At 42.4% G+C, this 20,390-nt stretch overlaps 6 non-coding genes across 6 annotated transcripts; all 6 read right to left on the bottom strand.

Annotated features, from left to right (window-relative positions):
• Positions 1 to 246: 246 nt before the first annotated feature.
• LOC134992519 (U1 spliceosomal RNA) lies at positions 247 to 409 on the bottom strand. Its single transcript, XR_010196677.1, has one exon. It is a non-coding gene; the product is annotated as a U1 spliceosomal RNA (small nuclear RNA).
• A 152-nt stretch (positions 410 to 561) lies between these two features.
• LOC134992142 (U1 spliceosomal RNA) lies at positions 562 to 725 on the bottom strand. The gene has a single exon (XR_010196331.1). It is a non-coding gene; the product is annotated as a U1 spliceosomal RNA (small nuclear RNA).
• Positions 726 to 10,546: 9,821 nt separating this feature from the next.
• On the bottom strand, positions 10,547 to 10,710 carry LOC134992363 (U1 spliceosomal RNA). The gene has a single exon (XR_010196535.1). It is a non-coding gene; the product is annotated as a U1 spliceosomal RNA (small nuclear RNA).
• Positions 10,711 to 10,860: 150 nt separating this feature from the next.
• Positions 10,861 to 11,024, bottom strand: LOC134992222 (U1 spliceosomal RNA). The gene has a single exon (XR_010196407.1). It is a non-coding gene; the product is annotated as a U1 spliceosomal RNA (small nuclear RNA).
• A 674-nt stretch (positions 11,025 to 11,698) lies between these two features.
• Positions 11,699 to 11,861, bottom strand: LOC134992518 (U1 spliceosomal RNA). Its single transcript, XR_010196676.1, has one exon. It is a non-coding gene; the product is annotated as a U1 spliceosomal RNA (small nuclear RNA).
• Positions 11,862 to 12,013: 152 nt separating this feature from the next.
• Positions 12,014 to 12,177, bottom strand: LOC134992061 (U1 spliceosomal RNA). Its single transcript, XR_010196255.1, has one exon. It is a non-coding gene; the product is annotated as a U1 spliceosomal RNA (small nuclear RNA).
• Between the last annotated feature and the right edge of the window lie 8,213 nt (positions 12,178 to 20,390).

Genomic DNA, 20,390 nt, shown 5'->3' with positions numbered 1-20,390 from the left:
GCATTCAAGCTGATTTCTTGCAGCAGCTGGGCACTGTAACAGCTCCAGAGCTGCTCTGTAAAGCAAGTAAAAGGGTGTGGGCCCTGCAGCACTACCTGTAGTTTGCATTGTGCATTGGGAGGCACAAAGTAAGCAGACGGGAGGAGAAGTCAGGATAGTGCACAAGGGTATAGAAGGGAGGGGCTCAAGAAAAAAGAAGTGGAACCAGACAGCAAACTAGGCTGGAGAGAGACCTGAGACAAAGAGATCTGAATTACATGAGAGCCGACCAGGGAAAACTCAAATTATGCAGTCAAGTTTCCCACATTTGGGGAAATCGCAGGGGCAGCACACCCAGAGTGCAATGGGTGAGCCTTGCCCTGGGAGAAGCAACTTCATGATCATAGTATCTCACCTGGCAGGTAAGTAGGAGTTGGGCTAGAGCTGGGGAGGGTCGCTGCTCGGGCACCCCCCTGTCAAGTGAAGGAGATCCAACTGAGGCAGCACAAGGGAACTCTCGAAAGAAGAACAAGGCTAGAGGAAGATCTGAGACAAAGAAATCTGACTTTTACCAGAGCTGACCAGAGGAAAGCACAAACACAGTCCCCCACTACCACAAATAATGCAGTCGAGTTTCCCACATTTGGGGAAATCACAGGGGTCAGCATACCCAGAATGCAATGAATGAACCTAACCCTGGGAGAACAATCTTCATGACCATGGTATCTCCTATGCAAAATAAGTATGATTTGGGATAGGGCTGGGGAGGGCCGTTGCTCAGGCACATCTCTGTCAAGTAAGTTGCATTTGATTTGTTGTTTGGGGGTGCTTCAGTATTAGGCAGCCTTCTGCCCTACCATGTTCATCTGAAAATATGTGTTCTCCCTGCAGTTGTTGTCCCCAGATGAGAGTTCCCTTGTGCTGCCTCAGTTGAATCTCCTTTTGGAGAAGACCTCAATAAGATTGTAGCTGATCTGGCTACTGCTAAAACAGCTTGCCTACCTAGTATGACTCCTACCACGCAGAAGGCTAAAAGTACTTTTCTTGGCCCTTTCATCCTCCAGGTAAAGCGTACCCAAGGTCAGGCATACCCAAAGCAAGCTCATGTTTCCAGACCTGCCAAGCCCAGACTGAAGCAATCCTGGGCTGCCCATCAGCCTGCTTCCAAAACGGACAAGCCTGCCGCATGACGGTGCAGGCCTCCCTCTGGGGGATCCCAGGGTGGGGGGCCCGACTTCTAGGTTTGGCAAAGAAAGGTATAATTCTAAGCTAGAGAATTCTGTTTGGAGCTCACCTTGTACTTTGTGAAGAAATAATCAGCATTGTGGCTGAGCAGATACATGTAGTGTGTGGCTGCAAACTGCATGGATCTGCTGCGTTGTAATGCTGATTCTTTTTTTTTGCAAAGTACCAATAGCTTCATATAATGTTCACAATTTTTATGCAGGATCAAATAGCTCAATAGGTAGGGTGTTTGATTAGAATTCAACAGGTTATAGGTTTGAATCCTGGGTATGGTAGTTTGAGATGTGTTATTTAATAAAGTATGTTGTTCTGACTGCCGGCATCCTATCACCTGGGATATCATACTAAATAAATGGAGTTGATAAAAAATTTTTTTTTTTTTTTAACTAGGGACAATTTCCAGATACTTCTCTTTATAACTGAGATTGCCCCCTGGAACTTCACATCAGTTGACAACTATGCATGAGTGGGCAGTGCTTGCCCTGGATCTGTCCACCCATTTATGTGCCGCCATAAAATAAAGCATGACTAACAGTTATCCTGGGCGTACACTACACAATTATCTGTCAGGCTATCTATCCAGTCTGGATGGATGGAATGAAAATCTGGTAATGTATAGGAGCAAATGTCAATTAACCATTTGCTCCCAAACACTAGAAAAGTGGTCAAAAATGGTCATTACACAAATTGGTTAAACCCAAAATTTAACCAATTTGTTTAGGGGACCATTTTTGTCCATTTTTTAGTGTTTGAGAGTAAATCGTTGATGGTCATTTGCTCACATAGATAACCGGATTTCTATTCCAACCAGCCAGTGTTGGAGAGATGGTCTGCCAGATTACATAATGCATACCAGAGCCATAACTAGACTTTTTGGTGCCCTGTGACAGAGAATTATATGCCCTCCCCCCCATTTTTGCAATATGGACAAAAGGCGCATGCCTTGTGGGGAAGGGGCATAACAAGATTGGTCTCAGAGAAAGCACATGAGATATGAAGATATATCTAGTATACTTGACACTCAATGGTTTGTGGTATTGCAGGGGTGCCCTCCTTAAATGCATATACAGTCACACATGGCATGTTTGTGTAAATGGCATATCAGCAGTCAGCACTAACTGGTGACATGCCATTTGTACAAGTAAGCCATGTGTGACTAATATATAAACATACTTTATTAAATAACACCTCAAACTATCATACCCAGGATTCAAACCTATAACCTGTTAAATTCTAATCAAACACCCTACCCATTGAGCTACTTGATCCTGCATCTATTCTAACCTCCAAAAACAGATTCAGTTGCATTTTCCAGCATGTTTTGTTTGCGCCTTTGCAAATGTCTTACATCGACAAACTTATTTAGTACTATTTTGCAAATAGGGTTACATTGTCGCAACATTGTGTTCCCTAATTGCTTGATTTTTTAAATGCAAAAATTGATAAAGACACCTGATAATTGCTCTGTGGAGTCTTCTTTTGTGTCTACTTCTTATCTACATTTAATTCCCTACCTATAATCAAGGCATTTTTAAATGCTGGGTGCTGCCAGGACGTGAGGCCTACCTAGTCTTTAGATCTGAATTTGAATGTACTTGTGAACTAACTTAATTTCCTACTTCTAAACTCATTCCTAAATTCACTACTTACATTAATCCTGTAGTTGGGCATTTTGAGCCTTCAATTGTGGGCATTGTTTTGTGTCCAGACCAGCAGCTGGTGGTGTGCATTTGCTGGAAAGGCATCGAAGACCTCCGATATGCTGCATCTCCTGATGTGTGTCTGCCTCAAGTGGCTGTCAGCAAATGCATGCTAGACACCCCATTCCAAGCTGATTGTGACATCACGGAACATGCATCATAGAACAGGCATGCTAGAACATGGGTCTTCAACCTGCGACCCTCCAGCTGCTGTGGAACTACATATCCCAGCATGCCCTGCCTCAGTTTTAGCATACCTTAATAGCAAAACTGTGGCAGGGCATGCTGGGATGTGTAGTTTCACAGCAGCTGGAGGGCCACAGGATGAAGACCCATGTGCTAGAACCAAACCGCAGGTACATTGAATGCTAGCAAGCTGAATGTTTAAATCCTTTTTGTTCCGCAGCATTCCAATGCGGAAGATTCCATGGAACCAGAGATTATTCCATTGAGAAGGACATGCTGCCTGGATGACTGCACTGTGCAAATTAAATCACGGAGCCAGTTGGCTTGTGGGTGGCTCTGGTGACTGGGTGGTTGGGTGGGCGGTGTGTCGGAGGTGGAGCACATGCAAATGAATGTGTATCATCCAGCTAGTGAGAGAGAAAACTCATGCAGGAGTGTGCCTGCTTGTCAGTGAGTTATGCACCTTGCCAGACGTCAAATCTACATGGAGCAACTGGAGGGGACAAGAGCAGGTTTGGAAAATATACACAGAAGAGCATATATGCTGGCGCATTCTCCATGATTGTGTCAGCTTATGTTTTGGTGCACTGCACTTTCCTCCACTAAGTTTTAGCCATTTTGTTTAAACGCAAGTGTAGTTGCTTCTCGCTCTTTTGGCTGTGATATTGTATTGTGGTTGAAGAGTCTGCTGGAGGGATTGTTTTCTTCATTGGCGAGAGACTGAAGATATTCCAGGATGGAAGGCTTGGGAACACTATCCGTTTTTCAGTTGTGGAAGAGTTGAAAGACCGGATTGGACTACATTCTATAGTAAAGGGTATCTTTGTATTTATTAATCCTCCCTTTATATGTGTCTGTCTTTCAATAAAGCTTTGGGCTTGTGATTCCGTCACCCTCTAACACTCCACACCCATAGCCTTATTAACTATTGTATTGTTTAAATGTATAGTGCAGTTCATGATTTATAGTGTAGGCTGACCTGTACTGTAGTTCTTGAACTGTACTATACCGACAGCATTTGTATTGTGTTTTGGCTGTGCTGCAACACAGTACTTATGTGTGTAATGTTTATGTATGTTTTTTTGCTTCTTTATGTCAATAAAGACTGCTTTTTCAATCCAATATCTGAAAACAATCAATGTTTATCTTTGATGGCAATAGAAGTGGTATGATATTTGCTGCTTTTGAAAGGCAATATCTGATATGTCCCCTATCTGGGAACCATATATTAAATGGCTTTTCAGAAAAGGGAGATGGGAGAAGAGCTTTCAGTACTTGTAGGACCGATGCACATTTCCTATTCTAGCCTCCAAAAACAGATTCAGTTGCATTTTCCAGCGTGTTTTGGATGCGCCTTTGCAAATGTCTTACATCGACAAACTTATTTAGTACTATTTTGCAAATAGGGTTACATTGTTGCAACATTGTGTTCCCTAATTGTTTGATTTTTTAAATGCAACAATTGATAAAAACACCTGATAACTGCTCTGCGGAGTCTTATTTTGTGTCTACTTCTTATCTACATTTAATTCCGTACCTCTAATCAAGGCATTTTTAAATGCTGGCGGCTGCCAGGACGTGAGGCCAACCTAGACTTTAGATCTGAATTTGAATGTACTTGTGAACTAACTTAATTTCCTACTTCTAAATTCATTCCTAAATTCACTACTTACATGAATCCTGTAGTTGGGCATTTTGGGACTTCGATTGTGGGCATTGTTTTGTGTCCAGACCAGCAGCAGGTGGTGTGCATTTGCTGGAAAGGCATCGAAGACCTCCGATATGCTGCATCTCCTGATGTGTGTCTCCCTCAAGTGGCTGTCAGCAAATGCCTGCTAGACACCCCATTCCAAGCTGATTGTGACATCACGGAACATGCATCATAGAACAGGCATGCTAAAACATGGGTCTTCAACCTGCGACCCTCCAGCTGCTGTGGAACTACACATCCCAGCATGCCCTGCCTCAGTTTTAGCATACCTTATAGCAAAACTGTGGCAGGGCGTGCTGGGATGTGTAGTTTCACAGCAGCTGGAGGGCCACGGGATGAAGACCCATGTGCTAGAGCCAAGCCGCAGGTACATTGAATGCTAGCAAGCTGAATATTTAAATCCTTTTTGTTCCGCAGCATTCCAATGCGGAAGATTCCATGGAACCAGAGATCCTTCCATTGAGAAGGACATGCTGCCTGGATGACTACACTGTGCAAATTAAATCACGGAGCCAGTTGGTTTGTGGGTGGCTCTGGTGACTGGGTGGTTGGGTGGGTGGTGTGTCGGAGGTGGAGCACATGCAAATGATTGTGTATCATCCAGCTAGTGAGAGTGAAAACTCATGCAGGAGTGTGCCTGCTTGTCAGTGGGTTATGCACCTTGCCAGACGTTAAATCTACATAGAGCAGCTGGAGGGGACAAGAGCATGTTTGCAAAATATAGATAGAAGAGCATATATGCTGGCGCATTCTCCATGATTGTGTCAGCTTATGTTTTGGTGCACTGCACTTTCCTCCACTAAGTTTTAGCCATTTTTGTTAAGCTCAAGTGTAGTTGCTTCTCGGCCTTTTGGCTGTGATCTTGTATTGTGGTTGAAGGGTCTGCTGGAGGGAGGGATTGCTTTCTTCATTGGCGAAAGACCAAAGATATTCCAGGATGGAAGGCTTGGGAACACTATCTGTTTTTCAGTTGTGGAAGAGCACAGAGGTCGGATTGGACTACATTCTATAGTAAAGGATGTCTTTCTATTTATTAAACCTCCCCTTATATGTGTCAGTCTTTCAATAAAGCTTCGGGCTTGTGATTCCCTCACCCTCTTACACTCCACACCCATAGCCTTATTAACTGTTGTATTATTGTACAGTTTAAATGTATAGTGCAGTTCATGATTTATAGTGTAGGCTGGCCTGTGCTGTAGTTCTTGAACTGTACTATACCATCAGCATTTCTATTGTGTTTTGGCTGTGCCGCAACGCGGGTACTTATGTGTGTAATGTTTATGTATGTTTTTTTGCTTCTTTATGTGCATCGGTCCTACAAGTAATGAAAGCTCTTCTCCCATCTCCCTTTTCTGAAAAGCCATTTAATATATGGTTCCCAGATAGGGGACATATCAGATATTGGATTTCAAAAGCATCAAATATCATACCACTTTTATTGCCATCAAAGATAAACATTGATTGTTTTCAGATATTGGCTTGAAAAAGCAGTCTTTATTGACATAAAAAAAAAACATACATAAACATTGCACACATAAATACAGTGTTGCAGCACAGCCAAAACACAATACAAATGCTGACGGTATAGTACAGTTCAAGAACTACAGCACAGGCCAGTCTACACTATAAATCATGAACTGCACTATACATTTAAAGTATACAATAATACAACAGTTAATAAGGCTATGGGTGTGGAGTGTAAGAGGGTGAGGGATTCACAAAACCGAAGCTTTATTGTAACACAGACACATATAAGGGGAGGGTCAATAAATAGAAAGATATCCTTTACTATAGAATGTAGTCCAATCCGACCTCTGTGCTCTTCCACAACTGAAAAACAGATAGTGTTCCCAAGCCTTCCATCCTGGAATATCTTTGGTCTTTCGCCAATGAAGAAAACAATCCCTCCCTCCAGCAGACCCTTCAACCACGATACAAGATCACAGCCAAAAGGCCGAGAAGCAACTACACTTGAGCTTAACAAAAATGGCTAAAACTTAGTGGAGGAAAGTGCAGTGCACCAAAACATAAGCTGACACAATCATGGAGAATGCGCCAGCATATATGCTCTTCTATCTATATTTTGCAAACCTGCTCTTGTCCCCTCCAGCTGCTCTATGTAGATTTAACGTCTGGCAAGGTGCATAACCCACTGACAAGCAGGAACACTCCTGCATGAGTTTTCTCTCTCACTAGCTGGATGATACACAATCATTTGCATGCGCTCCACTTCCGACACACCACCCACCCAACCACCCAGTCACCAGAGCCACCCACAAGCCAACTGGCTCCGTGATTTAATTTGCACAGTGTAGTCATCCAGGCAGCATGTCCTTCTCAATGGAAGGATCTCTGGTTCCATGGAATCTTCCGCATTGGAATGCTGCGGAACAAAAAGGATTTAAATATTCAGCTTGCTAGCATTCAATGTACCTGCGGCTTGGCTCTAGCACATGGGTCTTCATCCTGTGGCCCTCCAGCTGCTGTGAAACTACACATCCCAGCATGCCCTGCCACAGTTTTGCTATTAAGGTATGCTAAAACTGAGGCAGGGCATGCTGGGATGTGTAGTTCCACAGCAGCTGGAGGGTCGCAGGTTGAAGACCCATGTTTTAGCATGCCTGTTCTATGATGCATGTTCCATGATGTCACAATCAGCTTGGAATGGGGTGTCTAGCAGGCATTTGCTGACAGCCACTTGAGGGAGACACACATCAGGAGATGCAGCATATCGGAGGTCTTCGATGCCTTTCCAGCAAATGCACACCACCTGCTGCTGGTCTGGACACAAAACAATGCCCACAATCGAAGTCCCAAAATGCCCAACTACAGGATTCATAAAAGTAGTGAATTTAGGAATGAATTTAGAAGTAGGAAATTAAGTTAGTTCACAAGTACATTCAAATTCAGATCTAAAGACTAAACACAAAACACAAAATAAGACTCCACAGAGCAATTATCAGGTGTCTTTATCAATTGTTGCATTTAAAAAATCAAGCAATTAGGGAACACAATGTTGCGACAATGTAACCCTATTTGCAAAATAGTACTAAATAAGTTTGTCGATGTAAGACATTTGCAAAGGCGCAAACAAAACACGCTGGAAAATGCAACTGAATCTGTTTTTGGAGGTTAGAAAAGATGCAGGATCAAGTAGCTCCATGGGTAGGGTGTTTGATTAGAATTCAACAGGTTATAGGTTTGAATCCTGGGTATGATAGTTTGAGGTGTTATTTAATAAAGCATGTTTATATATTAGTCACACATGGCTTACTTGTACAAATGGCATGTCACCAGTTAGTGCTGACTGCTGATATGCCATTTGCACTAAAACAAATTAAAATGGTAAAAGTTATTGTACTTTAAGTAAAAATAAAAGCTAAAATATCAATCCCAGTTTTGGATTACTTTAATGAACAAAAAAAAAATGCATATAGCAAAGGATAGTTTCAATCTGCCTACCTCTGGGTTATGGACCCAGCATGCTTCCATTACAGTACTCTGCTGCACATGTAAGTGCAAGAGATCCTGAAGCACTCACTCATCATGGGAAAGTACCAATGTGTTTCTTCATTGGTTGATGGAAGAAACATCTTACAAAAACTCTCCACATTATTGACTTTTTAAAATGTTTCTAGGAATCGTTCTAGATGAATGCTTATTAGCCTTTGTCAGTATGGACTTTTACAAAGTGTTGCTGTGGCGCAATCAGTTACTGTGTAAGGCTATTAACCAAAAGGTTGGTAGTTCAATCCCACCCAGGGACGTAATTGACCTTGTTATCAGATTTTGGTGATCTTTATGTAGACAAGTGAAAATTTCAAACCCCCTCTTATGGTGTAGGGTACCTGGCCTTCTCTGATGTAATCAGAGTTAGATTTGATTCAGTGATTTTATAAAAACAGCTAGGAAGCACAATTTAGCAGTGGGTTGCAGAGAAAAAGAAATATGCTGGCAAAAAAATCCAATTGAGTGATTAAACAGCTTTTCATTTTCTGGCTTTATTTTTATGCTAACAAATTTGTTCTCTGAAAAGTGTCCACAAAGCCAAGTTTCTGATTAACACATTTGTAGGGATGGTTTTTAACCTATTACTAAATTAAACTTGCTTCATTGGAAAGGCAGCAAGATGCATCCTCATTTCAATATCTACTGAAATAATACAGGTTGACACCAGGAAACATTAACGCCACTGCATCCTTTGTGCTTTCTCATGTGGAAGTCTGTTTAATGTGAAAACAAGGTGATATCTAATTAGCACACAGGTAAGGAATTAAGAAAATCTTTATTTAAGGGTGAAGATGTTTCTCACAAAATCGTTGCCCCAATGCATCATTGAAATTCAAGCTGGAAAGATGATTTTAATATATCACTTGTACATTTTGTATTGCTCTTCTGGTGACAATGTAGTTTGTTTTTGTCAATTACCATTTTAATAATCGGGTAAAGAAAATTAAGTGGATTTTTGAAAGAAAACAATACTGTCAATATACTATTAAAACAAATGAAAATGGTAAAAGTTATTGTACTTTAAGTAAAAATAAAAGAGCAAAAATATCAATCCCAGTTTTGGATTACTTTAATTAACAAAAAAAAAACGCATATAGCAGAGGATAGTTTCAATCTGCCTACCTCTGGGCTATGGACCCAGCATGCTTCCATTACAGTACTCTGCTGCACATGTAATTGCAAGAGATCCTGAAGCACTCACTCATCATGGGAAAGTACCAATGTGTTTCTTCATTGGTTGATGGAAGAAACATCTTACAAAAACTCTCCAGATTATTGACTATTTAAAGTTTTTCTAGGAAACGTTCTAGATGAATGCTTATTAGCCTTTGTCAGTATGTACTTTTGCAAAGTGTCGCTGTGGCGCAATCAGTTAGTGTGTACAGCTATTAACCAAAAGGTTGGTGGTTCAATCCCACCCAGGGATGTAATTGACCTTGTTATCAGATTTTGGTGATCTTTAAGTAGACAAGTCAAAATTTCAAAAACCCCTGTTATGGTGTAGGGTACCTGGCCTTCTCTGATGTAATCAGAGTTAGATTTGATTCAGTGATTTTATAAAAACAGCTAGGAAGCACAATTTAGCAGTGGTTTGCAGAGAAAAATAAATATGCTGGCAAAAAAATCAAATTGAGTGATTAAACAGCTCTTCATTTTCTGGCTTTATTTTTATGCTAACTAATTTGTTCTCTGAAAAGTGTCCACAAAGCCAAGTATCTGATTAACACCTTTGTAGGGATGGTTTTTCACCTATTACTAAATTAAACTTGCTTCATTGGAAAGGCAGCAAGTGATGTCATCCAAGCAGTGGGTCAAAGTTGGCTTCAACCCTCGTCTGCTTATGAAAAGAGAAAAGGGATATGCAGGGCATGGCGGCCTTTTGCGATGCTTGGATGACCCCTAGTTCGCATTAAAGACCCCCACCCTCCTTCGGTGTGGGGCTCATGTTGGCCATGCCCCAGCCCCTGAAGCATTCAAGCTGATTTCTTGCAGCAGCTGGGTACTGTAACAGCTCCAGAGCTGCTCTGTAAGGCAAGTAAAAGGGTGTGGGCCCTGCAGCACTACCTGTAGTTTGCATTGTGCATTGGAAGGCACAAAGTAAGCAGACGGGAGGAGAAGTCAGGATAGTGCACAAGGTTATAGAAGGGAGGGGCTCAAGAAAAGAGAAGTGGAAACAGACAGCATACTAGGCTGGAGAGAGACCTGAGACAAAGAGATCTGAATTATACGAGAGCCGTCCAGGGGAAACACAAATTATGCAGTCAAGTTTCCCACATTTGGGGAAATCGCAAGGGGCAGCACACCCAGAGTGCAATGGGTGAGCCTTGCCCTGGGAGAAGCACCTTCATGATCATAGTATCTCACCTGGCAGGTTAGTAGGAGTTGGGCTAGAGCTGGGGAGGGTCGCTGCTCGGGCACTACCTTTCAAGTGAAGGAGATCCAACTGAGGCAGCACAAGGGAACTCTCAAAAGAAGAACAAGGCTAGAGGAAGATCTGAGACAAAGAAATCTGACTTTACCAGAGCTGACCAGAGGAAAGCACAAACACAGTCCACCACTACCACAAATAATGCAGTCGAGTTTCCCACATTTGGGGAAATCACAGGGGTCAGCATACCCAGAATGCAATGAATGAACCTCACCCTGGGAAAACAATCTTCATGACAATAGTATCTCCTATGCAAAATAAGTATGATTTGGGATAGGGCTGGGGAGGGCCGCTGCTCAGGCACATCTCTGTCAAGTAAAGGAGATTCAACTGAGGCAGCACAAGGGAACTCTCATCTGGGGACAACAACTGCAGGGAGAACACATATTTTCAGATGAACATGGGGTGGCAGAAGGCTGCCTAATACTGAAGCACCCCCAAACAACAAACCAAATGCAACAACTAGTGCAAGCATTCCTGGGGGATGGCCTGCAGCAGATGGATTTGAATATGGTGATGTCATCCAAGCAGTGGGTCAAAGGTGGCTTCAACCCTTGTCTGCATATGAAAAGAGAAAAGGAGCGTGCAGGGCATGGAGGCCTTTTGTGGTGCTTGGATGACCCCTAGTTGGCATTAAGCACCCCCACCCTCCTTCGGTGTGGGGCTCATGTTGGCCATTCCCCAGCCCCTGAAGCATTCAAGCTGATTTCTTGCAGCAGCTGGGCACTGTAACAGCTCCAGAGCTGCTCTGTAAAGCAAGTAAAAGGGTGTGGGCCCTGCAGCACTACCCGTAGTTTGCATTGTGCATTGGGAGGCACAAAGTAAGCAGACGGGAGGAGAAGTCAGGATAGTGCACAAGGGTATAGAAGGGAGGGGCTCAAGAAAAAAGAAGTGGAACCAGACAGCAAACTAGGCTGGAGAGAGACCTGAGACAAAGAGATCTGAATTACATGAGAGCCGACCAGGGAAAACTCAAATTATGCAGTCAAGTTTCCCACATTTGGGGAAATCGCAGGGGCAGCACACCCAGAGTGCAATGGGTGAGCCTTGCCCTGGGAGAAGCAACTTCATGATCATAGTATCTCACCTGGCAGGTAAGTAGGAGTTGGGCTAGAGCTGGGGAGGGTCGCTGCTCGGGCACCCCCCTGTCAAGTGAAGGAGATCCAACTGAGGCAGCACAAGGGAACTCTCGAAAGAAGAACAAGGCTAGAGGAAGATCTGAGACAAAGAAATCTGAATTTTACCAGAGCTGACCAGAGGAAAGCACAAATACAGTCCCCCACTACCACAAATAATGCAGTCGAGTTTCCCACATTTGGGGAAATCACAGGGGTCAGCATACCCAGAATGCAATGAATGAACCTAACCCTGGGAGAACAATCTTCATGACCATGGTATCTCCTATGCAAAATAAGTATGATTTGGGATAGGGCTGGGGAGGGCCGTTGCTCAGGCACATCTCTGTCAAGTAAGTTGCATTTGATTTGTTGTTTGGGGGTGCTTCAGTATTAGGCAGCCTTCTGCCCTACCATGTTCATCTGAAAATATGTGTTCTCCCTGCAGTTGTTGTCCCCAGATGAGAGTTCCCTTGTGCTGCCTCAGTTGAATCTCCTTTTGGAGAAGACCTCAATAAGATTGTAGCTGATCTGGCTACTGCTAAAACAGCTTGCCTACCTAGTATGACTCCTACCACGCAGAAGGCTAAAAGTACTTTTCTTGGCCCTTTCATCCTCCAGGTAAAGCGTACCCAAGGTCAGGCATACCCAAAGCAAGCTCATGTTTCCAGACCTGCCAAGCCCAGACTGAAGCAATCCTGGGCTGCCCATCAGCCTGCTTCCAAAACGGACAAGCCTGCCGCATGACGGTGCAGGCCTCCCTCTGGGGGATCCCAGGGTGGGGGGCCCGACTTCTAGGTTTGGCAAAGAAAGGTATAATTCTAAGCTAGAGAATTCTGTTTGGAGCTCACCTTGTACTTTGTGAAGAAATAATCAGCATTGTGGCTGAGCAGATACATGTAGTGTGTGGCTGCAAACTGCATGGATCTGCTGCGTTGTAATGCTGATTCTTTTTTTTTGCAAAGTACCAATAGCTTCATATAATGTTCACAATTTTTATGCAGGATCAAATAGCTCAATAGGTAGGGTGTTTGATTAGAATTCAACAGGTTATAGGTTTGAATCCTGGGTATGGTAGTTTGAGATGTGTTATTTAATAAAGTATGTTGTTCTGACTGCCGGCATCCTATCACCTGGGATATCATACTAAATAAATGGAGTTGATCAAATTTTTTTTTTTTTTTTAACTAGGGACAATTTCCAGATACTTCCCTTTATAACTGAGATTGCCCCCTGGAACTTCACATCAGTTGACAACTATGCATGAGTGGGCAGTGCTTGCCCTGGATCTGTCCACCCATTTATGTGCCGCCATAAAATAAAGCATGACTAACAGTTATCCTGGGCGTACACTACACAATTATCTGTCAGGCTATCTATCCAGTCTGGATGGTTGGAATGAAAATCTGGTAATGTATAGGAGCAAATGTCAATTAACCATTTGCTCCCAAACACTAGAAAAGTGGTCAAAAATGGTCATTACACAAATTGGTTAAACCCAAAATTTAACCAATTTGTTTAGGGGACCATTTTTGTCCATTTTTTAGTGTTTGAGAGTAAATCGTTGATGGTCATTTGCTCACATAGATAACCGGATTTCTATTCCAACCAGCCAGTGTTGGAGAGATGGTCTGCCAGATTACATAATGCATACCAGAGCCATAACTAGACTTTTTGGTGCCCTGTGACAGAGAATTATATGCCCTCCCCCCCATTTTTGCAATATGGACAAAAGGCGCATGCCTTGTGGGGAAGGGGCATAACACGATTGGTCTCAGAGAAAGCACATGAGATATGAAGATATATCTAGTATACTTGACACTCAATGGTTTGTGGTATTGCAGGGGTGCCCTCCTTAAATGCATATACAGTCACACATGGCATGTTTGTGTAAATGGCATATCAGCAGTCAGCACTAACTGGTGACATGCCATTTGTACAAGTAAGCCATGTGTGACTAATATATAAACATACTTTATTAAATAACACCTCAAACTATCATACCCAGGATTCAAACCTAAAACCTGTTAAATTCTAATCAAACACCCTACCCATTGAGCTACTTGATCCTGCATCTATTCTAACCTCCAAAAACAGATTCAGTTGCATTTTCCAGCGTGTTTTGTTTGCGCCTTTGCAAATGTCTTACATCGACAAACTTATTTAGTACTATTTTGCAAATAGGGTTACATTGTCGCAACATTGTGTTCCCTAATTGCTTGATTTTTTAAATGCAAAAATTGATAAAGACACCTGATAATTGCTCTGTGGAGTCTTCTTTTGTGTCTACTTCTTATCTACATTTACTTCCCTACCTATAATCAAGGCATTTTTAAATGCTGGGTGCTGCCAGGACGTGAGGCCTACCTAGTCTTTAGATCTGAATTTGAATGTACTTGTGAACTAACTTAATTTCCTACTTCTAAATTCATTCCTAAATTCACTACTTACATTAATCCTGTAGTTGGGCATTTTGAGCCTTCAATTGTGGGCATTGTTTTGTGTCCAGACCAGCAGCTGGTGGTGTGCATTTGCTGGAAAGGCATCGAAGACCTCCGATATGCTGCATCTCCTGATGTGTGTCTGCCTCAAGTGGCTGTCAGCAAATGCATGCTAGACACCCCATTCCAAGCTGATTGTGACATCACGGAACATGCATCACAGAACAGGCATGCTAGAACATGGGTCTTCAACCTGCGACCCTCCAGCTGCTGTGGAACTACATATCCCAGCATGCCCTGCCTCAGTTTTAGCATACCTTAAAAGCAAAACTGTGGCAGGGCATGCTGGGATGTGTAGTTTCACAGCAGCTGGAGGGCCACAGGATGAAGACCCATGTGCTAGAACCAAACCGCAGGTACATTGAATGCTAGCAAGCTGAATGTTTAAATCCTTTTTGTTCCGCAGCATTCCAATGCGGAAGATTCCATGGAACCAGAGATTATTCCATTGAGAAGGACATGCTGCCTGGATGACTGCACTGTGCAAATTAAATCACGGAGCCAGTTGGCTTGTGGGTGGCTCTGGTGACTGGGTGGTTGGGTGGGCGGTGTGTCGGAGGTGGAGCACATGCAAATGAATGTGTATCATCCAGCTAGTGAGAGAGAAAACTCATGTAGGAGTGTGCCTGCTTGTCAGTGAGTTATGCACCTTGCCAGACGTCAAATCTACATGGAGCAACTGGAGGGGACAAGAGCAGGTTTGGAAAATATAGACAGAAGAGCATATATGCTGGCGCATTCTCCATGATTGTGTCAGCTTATGTTTTGGTGCACTGCACTTTCCTCCACTAAGTTTTAGCCATTTTGTTTAAACGCAAGTGTAGTTGCTTCTCGCTCTTTTGGCTGTGATATTGTATTGTGGTTGAAGAGTCTGCTGGAGGGATTGTTTTCTTCATTGGCGAGAGACTGAAGATATTCCAGGATGGAAGGCTTGGGAACACTATCCGTTTTTCAGTTGTGGAAGAGTTGAAAGACCGGATTGGACTACATTCTATAGTAAAGGGTATCTTTGTATTTATTAATCCTCCCTTTATATGTGTCTGTCTTTCAATAAAGCTCTGGGCTTGTGATTCCGTCACCCTCTTACACTCCACACCCATAGCCTTATTAACTATTGTATTGTTTAAATGTATAGTGCAGTTCATGATTTATAGTGTAGGCTGACCTGTGCTGTAGTTCTTGAACTGTACTATACCGACAGCATTTGTATTGTGTTTTGGCTGTGCTGCAACACAGTACTTATGTGTGTAATGTTTATGTATGTTTTTTTGCTTCTTTATGTCAATAAAGACTGCTTTTTCAATCCAATATCTGAAAACAATCAATGTTTATCTTTGATGGCAATAGAAGTGGTATGATATTTGCTGCTTTTGAAAGGCAATATCTGATATGTCCCCTATCTGGGAACCATATATTAAATGGCTTTTCAGAAAAGGGAGATGGGAGAAGAGCTTTCAGTACTTGTAGGACCGATGCACATTTCCTATTCTAGCCTCCAAAAACAGATTCAGTTGCATTTTCCAGCGTGTTTTGGATGCGCCTTTGCAAATGTCTTACATCGACAAACTTATTTAGCACTATTTTGCAAATAGGGTTACATTGTTGCAACCTAATTGCTTGATTTTTTAAATGCAACAATTGATAAAAACACCTGATAACTGCTCTGCGGAGTCTTATTTTGTGTCTACTTCTTATCTACATTTAATTCCGTACCTCTAATCAAGGCATTTTTAAATGCTGGCGGCTGCCAGGACGTGAGGCCTACCTAGACTTTAGATCTGAATTTGAATGTACTTGTGAACTAACTTAATTTCCTACTTCTAAATTCATTCCTAAATTCACTACTTACATGAATCCTGTAGTTGGGCATTTTGGGACTTCGATTGTGGGCATTGTTTTGTGTCCAGACCAGCAGCAGGTGGTGTGCATTTGCTGGAAAGGCATCGAAGACCTCCGATATGCTGCATCTCCTGATGTGTGTCTCCCTCAAGTGGCTGTCAGCAAATGCCTGCTAGACACCCCATTCCAAGCTGATTGTGACATCACGGAACATGCATCATAGAACAGGCATGCTAAAACATGGGTCTTCAACCTGCGACCCTCCAGCTGCTGTGGAACTACACATCCCAGCATGCCCTGCCTCAGTTTTAGCATACCTTATAGCAAAACTGTGGCAGGGCATGCTGGGATGTGTAGTTTCACAGCAGCTGGAGGGCCACAGGATGAAGACCCATGTGCTAGAGCCAAGCCGCAGGTACATTGAATGCTAGCAAGCTGAATATTTAAATCCTTTTTGTTCCGCAGCATTCCAATGCGGAAGATTCCATGGAACCAGAGATCCTTCCATTGAGAAGGACATGCTGCCTGGATGACTACACTGTGCAAATTAAATCACGGAGCCAGTTGGTTTGTGGGTGGCTCTGGTGACTGGGTGGTTGGGTGGGTGGTGTGTCGGAGGTGGAGCACATGCAAATGATTGTGTATCATCCAGCTAGTGAGAGTGAAAACTCATGCAGGAGTGTGCCTGCTTGTCAGTGGGTTATGCACCTTGCCAGACGTTAAATCTACATAGAGCAGCTGGAGGGGACAAGAGCAGGTTTGCAAAATATAGATAGAAGAGCATATATGCTGGCGCATTCTCCATGATTGTGTCAGCTTATGTTTTGGTGCACTGCACTTTCCTCCACTAAGTTTTAGCCATTTTTGTTAAGCTCAAGTGTAGTTGCTTCTCGGCCTTTTGGCTGTGATCTTGTATTGTGGTTGAAGGGTCTGCTGGAGGGAGGGATTGCTTTCTTCATTGGCGAAAGACCAAAGATATTCCAGGATGGAAGGCTTGGGAACACTATCCGTTTTTCAATTGTGGAAGAGTTGAAAGACCGGATTGGACTACATTCTATAGTAAAGGATGTCTTTCTATTTATTAATCCTCCCCTTATATGTGTCAGTCTTTCAATAAAGCTTCGGGCTTGTGATTCCCTCACCCTCTTACACTCCACACCCATAGCCTTATTAACTGTTGTATTATTGTACAGTTTAAATGTATAGTGCAGTTCATGATTTATAGTGTAGGCTGGCCTGTGCTGTAGTTCTTGAACTGTACTATACCGTCAGCATTTCTATTGTGTTTTGGCATTGCCGCAACGCGGTACTTATGTGTGTAATGTTTATGTATGTTTTTTTGCTTCTTTATGTGCATCGGTCCTACAAGTACTGAAAGCTCTTCTCCCATCTCCCTTTTCTGAAAAGCCATTTAATATATGGTTCCCAGATAGGGGACATATCAGATATTGCCTTTCAAAAGCATCAAATATCATACCACTTTTATTGCCATCAAAGATAAACATTGATTGTTTTCAGATATTGGCTTGAAAAAGCAGTTTTTATTGACATTAAAAAAACATACATAAACATTACACACATAAGTACAGTGTTGCAGCACAGCCAAAACACAATACAAATGCTGACGGTATAGTACAGTTCCAGAACTACAGCACAGGCCAGCCTACACTATAAATCATGAACTGCACTATACATTTAAACTATACAATAATACAACAGTTAATAAGGCTATGGGTGTGGAGTGTAAGAGGGTGAGGGATTCACAAAACCGAAGCTTTATTGTAACACAGACACATATAAGGGGAGGGTCAATAAATAGAAAGATATCCTTTACTATAGAATGTAGTCCAATCCGACCTCTGTGCTCTTCCACAACTGAAAAACAGATAGTGTTCCCAAGCCTTCCATCCTGGAATATCTTTGGTCTTTCGCCAATGAAGAAAACAATCCCTCCCTCCAGCAGACCCTTCAACCACGATACAAGATCACAGCCAAAAGGCCGAGAAGCAACTACACTTGAGCTTAACAAAAATGGCTAAAACTTAGTGGAGGAAAGTGCAGTGCACCAAAACATAAGCTGACACAATCATGGAGAATGCGCCAGCATATATGCTCTTCTATCTATATTTTGCAAACCTGCTCTTGTCCCCTCCAGCTGCTCTATGTAGATTTAACGTCTGGCAAGGTGCATAACCCACTGACAAGCAGGCACACTCCTGCATGAGTTTTCTCTCTCACTAGCTGGATGATACACAATCATTTGCATGCGCTCCACTTCCGACACACCACCCACCCAACCACCCAGTCACCAGAGCCACCCACAAGCCAACTGGCTCCGTGATTTAATTTGCACAGTGTAGTCATCCAGGCAGCATGTCCTTCTCAATGGAAGGATCTCTGGTTCCATGGAATCTTCCGCATTGGAATGCTGCGGAACAAAAAGGATTTAAATATTCAGCTTGCTAGCATTCAATGTACCTGCGGCTTGGCTCTAGCACATGGGTCTTCATCCTGTGGCCCTCCAGCTGCTGTGAAACTACACATCCCAGCATGCCCTGCCACAGTTTTGCTATTAAGGTATGCTAAAACTGAGGCAGGGCATGCTGGGATGTGTAGTTCCACAGCAGCTGGAGGGTCGCAGGTTGAAGACCCATGTTTTAGCATGCCTGTTCTATGATGCATGTTCCATGATGTCACAATCAGCTTGGAATGGGGTGTCTAGCAGGCATTTGCTGACAGCCACTTGAGGGAGACACACATCAGGAGATGCAGCATATCGGAGGTCTTCGATGCCTTTCCAGCAAATGCACACCACCTGCTGCTGGTCTGGACACAAAACAATGCCCACAATCGAAGTCCCAAAATGCCCAACTACAGGATTCATGTAAGTAGTGAATTTAGGAATGAATTTAGAAGTAGGAAATTAAGTTAGTTCACAAGTACATTCAAATTCAGATCTAAAGACTAAACACAAAACACAAAATAAGACTCCACAGAGCAATTATCAGGTGTCTTTATCAATTGTTGCATTTAAAAAATCAAGCAATTAGGGAACACAATGTTGCGACAATGTAACCCTATTTGCAAAATAGTACTAAATAAGTTTGTCGATGTAAGACATTTGCAAAGGCGCAAACAAAACACGCTGGAAAATGCAACTGAATCTGTTTTTGGAGGTTAGAAAAGATGCAGGATCAAGTAGCTCCATGGGTAGGGTGTTTGATTAGAATTCAACAGGTTATAGGTTTGAATCCAGGGTATGATAGTTTGAGGTGTTATTTAATAAAGTATGTTTATATATTAGTCACACATGGCTTACTTGTACAAATGGCATGTCACCAGTTAGTGCTGACTGCTGATATGCCTTTTGCACTAAAACAAATTAAAATGGTAAAAGTTATTGTACTTTAAGTAAAAATAAAAGCTAAAATATCAATCCCAGTTTTGGATTACTTTAATGAACAAAAAAAAATGCATATAGCAAAGGATAGTTTCAATCTGCCTACCTCTGGGTTATGGGCCCAGCATGCTTCCATTGCAGTACTCTGCTGCACATGTAAGTGCAAGAGATCCTGAAGCACTCACTCATCATGCGAAAGTACCAATGTGTTTCTTCATTGGTTGCTGGAAGAAACATCTTACAAAAACTCTCCAGATTATTGACTTTTTAAAGTTTTTCTAGGAAACGTTCTAGATGAATGCTTATTAATCTTTGTCAGTATGTACTTTTTGCAAAGTGTCTCTGTGGCGCAATCGGTTAGTGTGTTCAGCTATTAATCAAAAGGTTGGTGGTTCAATCCCACCCAGGGACGTAATTGACCTTGTAATCAGATTTTGGTGATATTTAAGTAGACAAGTCAAAATTGCAAACCCCCTCTTATGGTGTAGGGTACCTGGCCTTCTCTGATGTAATCAGAGTTAGATTTGATTAAGTGATTTTATAAAAAAAACAGCTAGGAAGCACAATTTAGCAGTGGGTTGCAGAGAAAAAGAAAAATGCTGGCAGAAAAATCCAATTGAGTGATTAAACAGCTCTTCATTTTCTGGGTTTATTTTTATGATAACAAATTTGTTCTCTGAAAAGTGTCCACAAAGCCAAGTATCTGATTAACATCTTTGTAGGGATGTTTTTTCACCTATTACTAAATTAAACTTGCTTCATTGGAAAGGCAGCAA

This window comes from Pseudophryne corroboree, unplaced genomic scaffold (genome assembly GCF_028390025.1).
Source record: "Pseudophryne corroboree isolate aPseCor3 unplaced genomic scaffold, aPseCor3.hap2 scaffold_121, whole genome shotgun sequence".
In the NCBI taxonomy this organism is placed as follows: Eukaryota; Metazoa; Chordata; class Amphibia; order Anura; family Myobatrachidae; genus Pseudophryne; species Pseudophryne corroboree.
This window is presented reverse-complemented; position numbering and strand designations above follow the sequence as displayed.